Raw genomic sequence first — 9,476 nt, 5'->3', positions numbered from 1 at the left:
ATGTTTGAATAAAGATTAAAAACCCTGAATGGATTGATATGGATCTGAATCTTTTTTATATCTCCAGCTCTGTTCTAATGGATGGCTTTTCCTGGAGCTATATAAATAGACATCTTGGAAACTGGATTTCATTTTCTAAACCAGGAAGCAGGTTACACATAGAGATGGACATCAGTGCTTTCTATTTCAAGAATAAAGGTAAGTCCAAAGAAAGAAAAGCACCTCTAAATCAAGTGTTTATATTCTAATCAAGAGGTGAAGTTCGGTGCATGGGATCTTGGTTCATCTGGTATCCCTAAGTAACACAGAAACAAACAAAAGTTAATATGTATTTTAAAAAGACTTTCATGCATCCACTAGTTTCCTTACAACCTGCCTCCAGAGCCTATTACAGTAACTTCTGTGGCCTTAGGCAGGCCAGGAAATAGTTTTAATTTGCTGAGGCCCTAAATTATAGACTATGTATTTGCAACTGTTTTGAACTAGTCAGTAAAGTAATAGTTTTCAACAGGTTTTAAAGGAGGCATTTCAGTTCACAAGTTAGAGTGTTTTAGATTATGTTGTTGCAAAATAAATGAAATTTAGGTTTTCCTTCTCCTGAGGAGTGGTGTAATTGAGCGCATCCAAGAAAAGTGAATAGTGCTCATTCTGTATTAAATTGCTAATCAGAACACATAATTTTTTCTTTTACTTTTTACATTTCTTTTGGCAACTATCAGTTGTAGCAGGTACTCAAACTAGCCCAATAAATTATGAGGGCTTTATCACAGTCAGGAGTAAACAAGTGTTCTCCATGAGATATATATTAGGGTAAATTATTCTCTCAAGAGCTGGAATCCTGTTATAAATACATATGGTGCAGACATGTATTAGTACATATGGTGCTGATAATCATCAAGGTGCTAATAAATGTACAACCAGAACAAACATTAATTAGATAGTAATACTTTAAATTCAATAATTAAATGTTATGTGCTAGATATTTGTTTCATCTGAGCCCTTTGTCACATCAGTGTATAGTATACTCCTAAGTATTTTAAAACTTTGCTATCACTGAAATTCATCTTTATGTTCCATCATCTCATGTTTTTTAGTGCCTAATAAGTGTTTGTTGAATATATGAATGGAGATCTGTGTTTTCTTCAGCTATGTATTGGAGGTTTGCTCCTCTTAAAACTATTCCTGCAATTCCAGGCATTTCCACAAGGGGAATAAAAGAGCTGCTGTAGTTTGGCTAACCCTGGAGGAGCATAAGCATAACTAAGAAAGGAAGTAATGGTAACACGTTATTATTTTTTGAAAGAATCTAGCTACTCATTAATATATTCCTACAAATTAGATATGTTGGTAGGTAAGGGGTGAAATAAACACAAAAAGATCTGTAGTAAGATTTTTAAAAATGTTTGAACATAATATGTTGACTCTTACTCAAGTAGTACAATAACCACTAACTTTTATTCTGCTTTCTTCATTTTCCTCTCAAGATACTTAACAAAACAAGCCCTAGCTCTAATTTCTCTACAAACAGATTATTCTTAGATTATTCGCAGGTCGCTTTTAGCTTTAAAATTAAAACCCCTCCAGCAATTTTCCCCTGTTGCGTTACAAGATCTGTTGCTTCCCAATTACTTATTTAAGGATGTTTCCTATGGATGCTGATTTCCCCACTCAGCCTCTGCTTTCAGACTTCTACTCATCTCTATTCATTCCCTCCGAAAGGAAGTACAATGTGTTTGTTTTTAATAATATTCTGGACTTTCAAGATAATATTAAAAGTGATAGCCTTTGTTAAGCTTGAGAACTATGTCTTCTTGATATAATTTAAAGGGAAAAAATCTCTGACTAAACATTATTTTTTCAATGCATAATTCCCAAAGTGATATAATGAAAGAGCTTTAATAGATCCTCTAGCACTATCTACTTGCTGTTTTGTTGTAGATTATCCAAATCAGTTTTAGATTGAATAAATAAGATGGTTTTACTTTCTAGTTTCTATATCAGGCATTAGTCATAATATTATTTTGTTCTATAATAAGCCAAGTAAAAAAAGCTTTTCCCATGGGTCCCAGCTTCAGTTAGTCACAATATCACTGAACCTTAGTTTAAAATTTTTGTTTAAAGTGCCTACAATGTCTCAGGTGCTACATTAACATTAAAGTCTGGGAATACAGTGATAAACAGGAAGACAAAGTTCTGACTCCCATGGAACTTGAATGTAGTGGAAATTAAGTAACAGAAAAATGGGAATAATACCAACCTCACAGTTAAGTTTTAAGGATTAAAGTGAGATAATTTATATGAAATTGCTTTGCAAGCTCTGTAACATTAAATATTAGATATTATATTAACTTGCATGACTTTTAGAAGAATCTAATGGTGAAAAGAAAAGAAATGTGAGTATATGTGTTATATATATATATATATATATTTTTTTGGCTGTTCAAAAAGACTTTGATTTTATTTTGTGATCTGTGTCAAACTGCCTCATTCTCAGTGCAGGTGATCCCTCCTCCCCAGGAAACAAGAATTGAGAGGTAGGGTCTTTGTGAAGTCATGGCTTCCACAAGGCCCCAGGGAAACCCCACACAGTTCTGAGAGTTGCTGGGAATCCCAGCAAAGACGGAGTGGGTGGGAGACAGTGACAAGGGGTGGTGGTCACCAGTCAAGAGGCTGGGGGTTGGAAAACCCTGTCTTTAGCCTTGCTCAGCTTTGGGGCTGCCATGTACATGATGGAGATGGGGGAGTGAAATTTCCCCTGACCTGGAAGTACCCCTTTGGCCAGGCATGGCTTTGATTCTGCTAAGGGCTCAGCTGAGAGAGGAGCAGGAAACTATCATGGGCTGGCTTCTTCACAAGGCATTGCTGCTGATGCCCCGGAGTCCGACACCACAGGCAAACTGCTCCAACAGGCCCCCGATGGCACCAGAGGAACTGGGGGCTACTGCCCGAAGCCCCACCCTGCTGCTGTAGGCAGCCAAGAAGGCTGAGCGCACCTCCTGCAGCCGAGTCTCTCGATCACTCAGGGCTGCAAGCCAAGCTGCCTGAGTTGGCGCTCCTGCTGGGACCAACTCCACGGCCTCATAGGTGAAGCTCCCAGTGGCTCCTGGGGAACTCTCCATGACCAGGGAGAAGTAGCTGCCAAGGCTGGTGGTGCTGCCACGGTCCTTTCGTCTCAGCATACAGATGTCTTCCAGGGTGAAGCCTCCATCCCGGGCTGGCAAACTCTTCCTCCTCTGGGTCTTCAGAGCAGAGAACTCCTCGGAGGTAATATGCTTCAAAAAATTGAAGCAGAAGAAGAAAATCTCCTCCCCTTTGCTGAGCCGATCTATCAACATGTGCCCAAAGAGGAACCAGTCATAGGCCACAGTGAGGTAGAGGATCTCAGCAGGCTTCAGGGACGTGTGGATGAGCCCATCAGCCCACAAGGAAAGGCGCAGGAGGGAGATGAAGAGGGGGGTCCGATCCCAGCCTGAGATACAGTGTACCAGCAGCCCGCTGTCATCATCGCTGTTAACTAAGGAAAGCAGCAGCTTCAGGTAGTTTTGTGTTTGTTGCACCAGGTCCCAACACTGATACTGGCTCCAGTCAATGTTCAGAGAGTGAGTCAGGAAGTCAGGGATGCTCAGTGGGACATCAACGTAGTCCTGCTTCCAGTTAAATATGAGCCCTTCTGCCATGTAATCCCGATCTTTATATTCCTTGAAAAATTCATAGCCTGGATACGGGATGGAGAGGAGAGTGAAGTCGGCATAGCGCTGGGCTTTGTCCGCCTTCTCAGAGGAGGTTACATTCATGCCAAACTTCACCTTCTTGTTCTCCACCATCAGGTCACAGATGTATTTGACTGACAAGTATCGAAGCAGCTTGATGTCATAGCCTCTGACCTTATCAAAAAGATGCGTGTCACCACTTCGAAGAGCACAGTCCTCCTCCGTGACGTCCTCCACATCTGCCCAGGCATCATCTGCACCCCCTGAGAAAAAATAGTTGTAGCCTGAGCGTCCATACAGCTCTCCCCATCCAGCCAGTGTGGCCGACCTGCAAATGTGCTTGCCCTTGAACAGGATTACTGGGCAGACAAACCGTCCTCTGCACCGGGCCATCTTGCTGCGGGTGGATGAGGTCTTGCAACTTGCTCACCTGTACGGTACTCTCAAACGTGTCTTTCTCCTTCTCAGAACTCTCATACTCCAGGAACACGATGTGCCGGGGATAGTGGCCGCAGATATCCCCGTTCGTGTTTGGAATAACGCTGAAACAGTAGTCTCGGCCAAACAGCTCCAGACATCTCTTCTCAATGCGCTCAACCTTAGAGCCGCCGGTCCCGCTGCCGTCCTTGGCCCGGTACTGAGTCCGGGAAAACTCCTCCAGCAGCTCCCCAAGCCCCGGCTCCTGCGGCGGCGGGTTGCCGGAAGAGGCCGAGGACCCCGCGGAGGCGGTGGCGGCGGCGGCCCGAGCGCCGGCCATGGCCCAGCCCCGCGTCCCGTCAGTGTGCCTCAAGCCGGCCCATTGCACCTGCCTGCACCAACTCCGACACCAGAACCTCCGGAACCGCCTCAGCCACCGCCTTCTACCTCCACCTATGTGTTATATATATATTTTTTATTTTTTATTTTTTTATTATTATACTTTAAGTTCTAGGGTACATGTGCATAACGTGCAGGTTTGTTACATATGTATACTTGTGCCATGTTGGTGTGCTGCACCCATCAACTCGTCAGCACCCATCAATTCATCATTTATATCAGGTATAACTCCCAATGCAATCCCTCGCCCCTCCCCCCCATGATAGGCCCCGATGTGTGATGTTCCCCTTCCCGAGTCCAAGTGATGTCCTTGTTCAGTTCCCACCTATGAGTGAGAACATGCGGTGTTTGGTTTTCTGTTCTTGTGATAGTTTGCTAAGAATGATGGTTTCCAGCTGTATCCATGTCCCTACAAAGGATGCAAACTCAATAGGAAAGACTTGGAATCAACCCCAATGTCCATCTGTGACAGACTGGATTAAGAAAATGTGGCACATATACACCATGGAGTATTATGCAGCTATATATTTATTTAAAAGATGAAACTGATCCTTAGAGAGGTGTTATGATCTGCCGCAGGCTGCACTACTTGAAGTGGTACCACTGGGTTTGAGCTTAGGTTCTTCAACACCTGATTCAGGCTTTCTCACATTCTCTGAACATTTAGGACTCTGTAGCCTATTGTATCAATCTTTACTGGTTAATTAAACATGCATATATTTCATTCTTATTTATGTACATGTGCTGCACATACTTTGTTGTTTTGGCAAAGCAGTCTGCTTCCAGAGGCTGCAACTTCTAGAAGCAGACTGGGTACTGTCCATGCTCATGGGCTCTTTGTTTTATAATTTGTCAAGTGAATATGATAGATTTATAGTCCAAATTGGGTTCATGTAGTAAAAATCAATTGCTGTTCTCTATGTTTCAAAATATTCAGAGCATAGTTGGAGTGCCACTGTATATAAAACTCTGGGTTAGGTGATTTTGGTGGGGGGGTTACAAAAATATAATATTTTTTTCTTTTCTTATTGTATTTACTAGGACTTCTTTTGTTTCTGTGTTTTACAATAAATAACAGATATCCTTATATTCTTCTTGACTTTAATGACAATATTTCTAAAATACTCCTATTACCCGTGTTGTTTGATATACTGCTTTGGATAGATTGTCTTTGTCATGTTAAGGACATTCCCATTTATTCCTATTTATATTTTTCCTTTTTTTTTGAAACGGAGTCTTGCTCTGTCGCCCAGGCAGGAGTGCAGTGGTGCAATCTTGGCTCACTGCAAGCTCCACCTCCCAGGCTCATGCCATTCTCCTGCCTCAGCCTCCTGAGTAGCTGGGACTACAGGTGCCCACCCCCACGCCCAGCTAAATTTTTGGATTTTTAGTAGAGACAGAGTTTCACCGCGTTAGCCAGGATGGTCTCGATCTCCTGCCCTCGTGATCCCCCTGTCTCGGTCTCTCCAAGTGCTAGGATTACAGGCGTGAGCCACTGCGCCTAGCCCATTTATTCCTATTTTTAAAAGTTTTTTTAAACCATAAATATATGGTTAAACTTATTGAATATTTTATCTATTAAATTAAAATAATTTATGATTTTCTCTTTTATTCCAATAATGTACCAAATATCTTGACTGATTTTCTCATGTTAAACTTTGAGTTATTGGAATTCTTTCTAATATCCTGGTGGGTTAGTTACATAAATTTTTTTTTAGAATTTGTGTTAGAGTTCTCTAGAGGGACAGGACTAATTGGATAGAAGAAAATACTAAGAGGAGTTTATTGAGGAATGTTAACTCCCATGATCACAAGGTGAAGTCCCACAATAGGCCATCTGCAAGCTGAGAAGGAAGCCAGTCTTAGTCTCAAAACTTCAAAGTAGGAAAGCTGGCAGCACAGCCGTCAGTCTGTGGCCAAGGGCCCCTGAGCCCCTGGGAAACCACTGGTGTAGGTCCAAGAGTCTAAAAGTTTAAGAACTTGGAGTCTGGTGTTCAAGAGCAGGAAGCATCCAGCATGGGAGAAAGATGGAGTTCGGAAGACTTAGCCAGTCTAGTCCTTCCACATTCTTCTGCCTGCTTTTATCCTAACCATGCAGGCAACTGATTAAGTGGTGCGCACACAGGTTGAGAGTGGGTCTGTTTCTCCTAGTCCGTTGATTCAAATGTTAATCTCCTTTGGGAACACTCTCACAGACACACCCAGGAACAATACTTTGCTTCCTTCAATCCAATCAATTTGGCAATATTAAACATCACAGAATTCTTATACCTAAATTCACAAGTTAAATTGACCTATATTTTCATCTCTGAATTTGCCCTTATTTTGTTTTGGAATAAAAATTTCATCTTAAAATAAATTTCATACTACTTTCACAAACTAAATCAGGCAGAGTTCCTTGTTTTCCCTTACATTTTACAATAATTTCTATAAAATAAGGATTTTGTATTTCTTAAAAGTGTGGTAGAACTCATCTTTTAAATTAAATGGACCTCTATTAGTGGTGGGGAGACAAAATTTTATTATTATTATTATTTTAACTTTCATAGACATTATTGGTCTATTCAAGTTTCAAATTTCTTCTTCTGCCAGTTGTGGTACTGTTTTTTCAGAAATGTATCACATTTTCCCTGGACTTTCCTATTTATTGCCATGCAATTGTTCACAACATTCTTTTATGATTTTAAAATCCCTATAGTTTACTTCCCTATTTTATCATGCATTTGTTTATTTACACCTTTTGGTCTCTTTGAGGTATTAGTCAATCTTATCCGAAGTTTACCCTATATCCTATTTAGGAACCAGATTTAGTTTATTGTTGTTGCTTATTTCATTAATTACTATTATTTTCTTTTTGTGTTCTTCCTTCTTGATTTTTTTTTTTTTTTTTTTGTGGGATGGCTTTTGTGGGGATGGTTTATCTTATTGCTCTTTTCCTGGCTTCCATGTTGAAGTTTGAGCTTATTGATGATGTTACAGTAGGTAGTTCAGACATGAGGAGGGCAGGAGAAGCCTCCCACCCACCAGGGATGTCAGGTGACCATCAGGTGATGGTCAGGCTGTTGTTAAACGATCTCTCTAAAATATTAATTGCTCTCAGCCAGCAACAGGGAAAGGCAGTCCCCAAAAGAAAGAAACACCTGAAACTGGTGATCAGCAGCTTCTCAATAAGATCTCAGGAGTTGGGCAAGTGGGCTCAAGCATGTGCATTAAGAGGCCAAATGTCAGAGTTTAACTGGTATCTGACCTTCTCTAGGAATGCTGGACTGGTGAGGGAAAAACGCCTCAAGTGAGCATATGCACAACTTCAGTAAACACACTGCACATGGGCCCCTTCCAAGTGCTGGCAGGCCGCTGTGCATGCAGACAGGCCACCCCAAGGAAAGAATTAGGAGAGTAGCAATGCAACCCGAGAAGCATGCCAATGTATAAAACTCCAAGTCAAGTATCAAACATCCAACTACACACTTGAATCTCTCAGGTCACCCACTTGGCCCTTTTCCAAGCATACTTTACTTTCGTTCCTGCTCTAAAACTTTTTAATAAAGTTTCACTCTTGCTCTAAATTTTGCCTCAGTCCCTCCTTCTGCCTTATGCCCTTCATCGAGTTCTTTCTTCTAAGGAGGCTAGAATTGAGGTTGCTGCAGACCTGTATGATTCACTGCTACTAACAATGATAAAAGCACTTGAATGTTTAAATTTTTTTGTTTCCCGCAAGTTTTGATATGTAATAATTTCTTGTCTTTTAGTTCTTCATATTTCATATTTTCCTTATGATGTCCCTTTTAACTTAAGATTTATATTGTATTTTTTTTCTAATTTTCTGGACATATGGGGGTATTGTAGTTATTCTTTTGTTATCATAACAGGTTTGTTGCCTGATGTACAGCAAGTAAATACACCGAGACACAGGCACACAGAAAGAGGTTTAATGGTAAACAGCTGTATGAGGAGAAGGGAGGAAACCCCAAATGTGCCACTACGAGGCGTCTGGGGCTAGGGATTTTAAAGGATCTGAAAGAGTAGTGGGCCAAGGTATGGGGACTGTTGATTGGTTGAAGAGTGCAAAATGAAGTTTTGGGATAGGAGATGAAGGAACTGCATTCTCATGCTGATTGGGTTCTTCTGTGAGGGTCTTCAAGCTGGTTGATGTCAGCCATTCTGCTGGAATTCAGGATCTGAAAAGCATCATAAGCAATTCTTAAATAAAAGCTTTGTGATTCTAAGGTCAGATCTATATGTAGGAACAATGGAGATGCACATGGTCAGTATCTGGTGCTCTGTGTCTTCTGGTTAGTCAACAGCTATGAGAGAGTGAGACAAAGTGCAACCTGCTTAATACTTATCATATGTCTGTCCAGAATCTGTAATTCTTGTTAACCCTGTAAGGATAGTTTCACTTGGTTATTGATTTTTAATTTTGTTGCATTAGTGTCAAAGAATATAGTCTGTATGAACTTTATGACCTCAATCTTGCATAATTTATTTAGGCTTCACCTGTTTTCCTGCACAATTTTGTGAATGTTTTATTCTCAGTAAGAATATGTTTTCCTGTTTATTAGTTGTTTAACTTAGTAATGATGCGACTGAGATCTTTTATTTTCTTTATTTACTTGATCTGTCAGGTTCTGAGAGGGATGTGTTGAACTTCCAAATCTCTAGGTTAATTAATTAATTCTTTTCCATAACTCTAGCATATACATACACACACGTATGTATAGATATGCTATCTTTTATAAGTATATTTTTGTATTATTGACTTTTCTTTCCTGAGTACATAATACTTTATACCTTATGTATATGTTATCTTAAACTCTACTCTTTTTTTTGTGTTTTGTTTTGAGACGGAGTCTCAGTCTGTCATGCAAGCTAGAGTCCAGTGGTGCAATCTCAGCTCACTGCAACCTCGCCCCGCCCCCTCCGGGTTCAAGCGATTCTCCTGCCTCAGCC

The 9,476-nt window shown here is 40.7% G+C and overlaps 1 pseudogene across 1 annotated transcript; it reads right to left on the bottom strand.

Annotated features, from left to right (window-relative positions):
- Positions 1 to 2,427: 2,427 nt before the first annotated feature.
- LOC105519940 lies at positions 2,428 to 4,574 on the bottom strand (annotated as a pseudogene). Its single transcript, XR_001003047.1, has one exon. The product of XR_001003047.1 is annotated as a myotubularin-related protein 14 pseudogene (transcript).
- Positions 4,575 to 9,476: the final 4,902 nt, after the last annotated feature.

The sequence above is a fragment of the Colobus angolensis genome, unplaced genomic scaffold, assembly GCF_000951035.1.
Source record: "Colobus angolensis palliatus isolate OR3802 unplaced genomic scaffold, Cang.pa_1.0 Scaffold362, whole genome shotgun sequence".
In the NCBI taxonomy this organism is placed as follows: domain Eukaryota; kingdom Metazoa; phylum Chordata; class Mammalia; order Primates; family Cercopithecidae; genus Colobus; species Colobus angolensis.
Note: the sequence above shows the minus strand (reverse complement) of the source record. Positions and strands in the feature narration are given on the sequence as shown.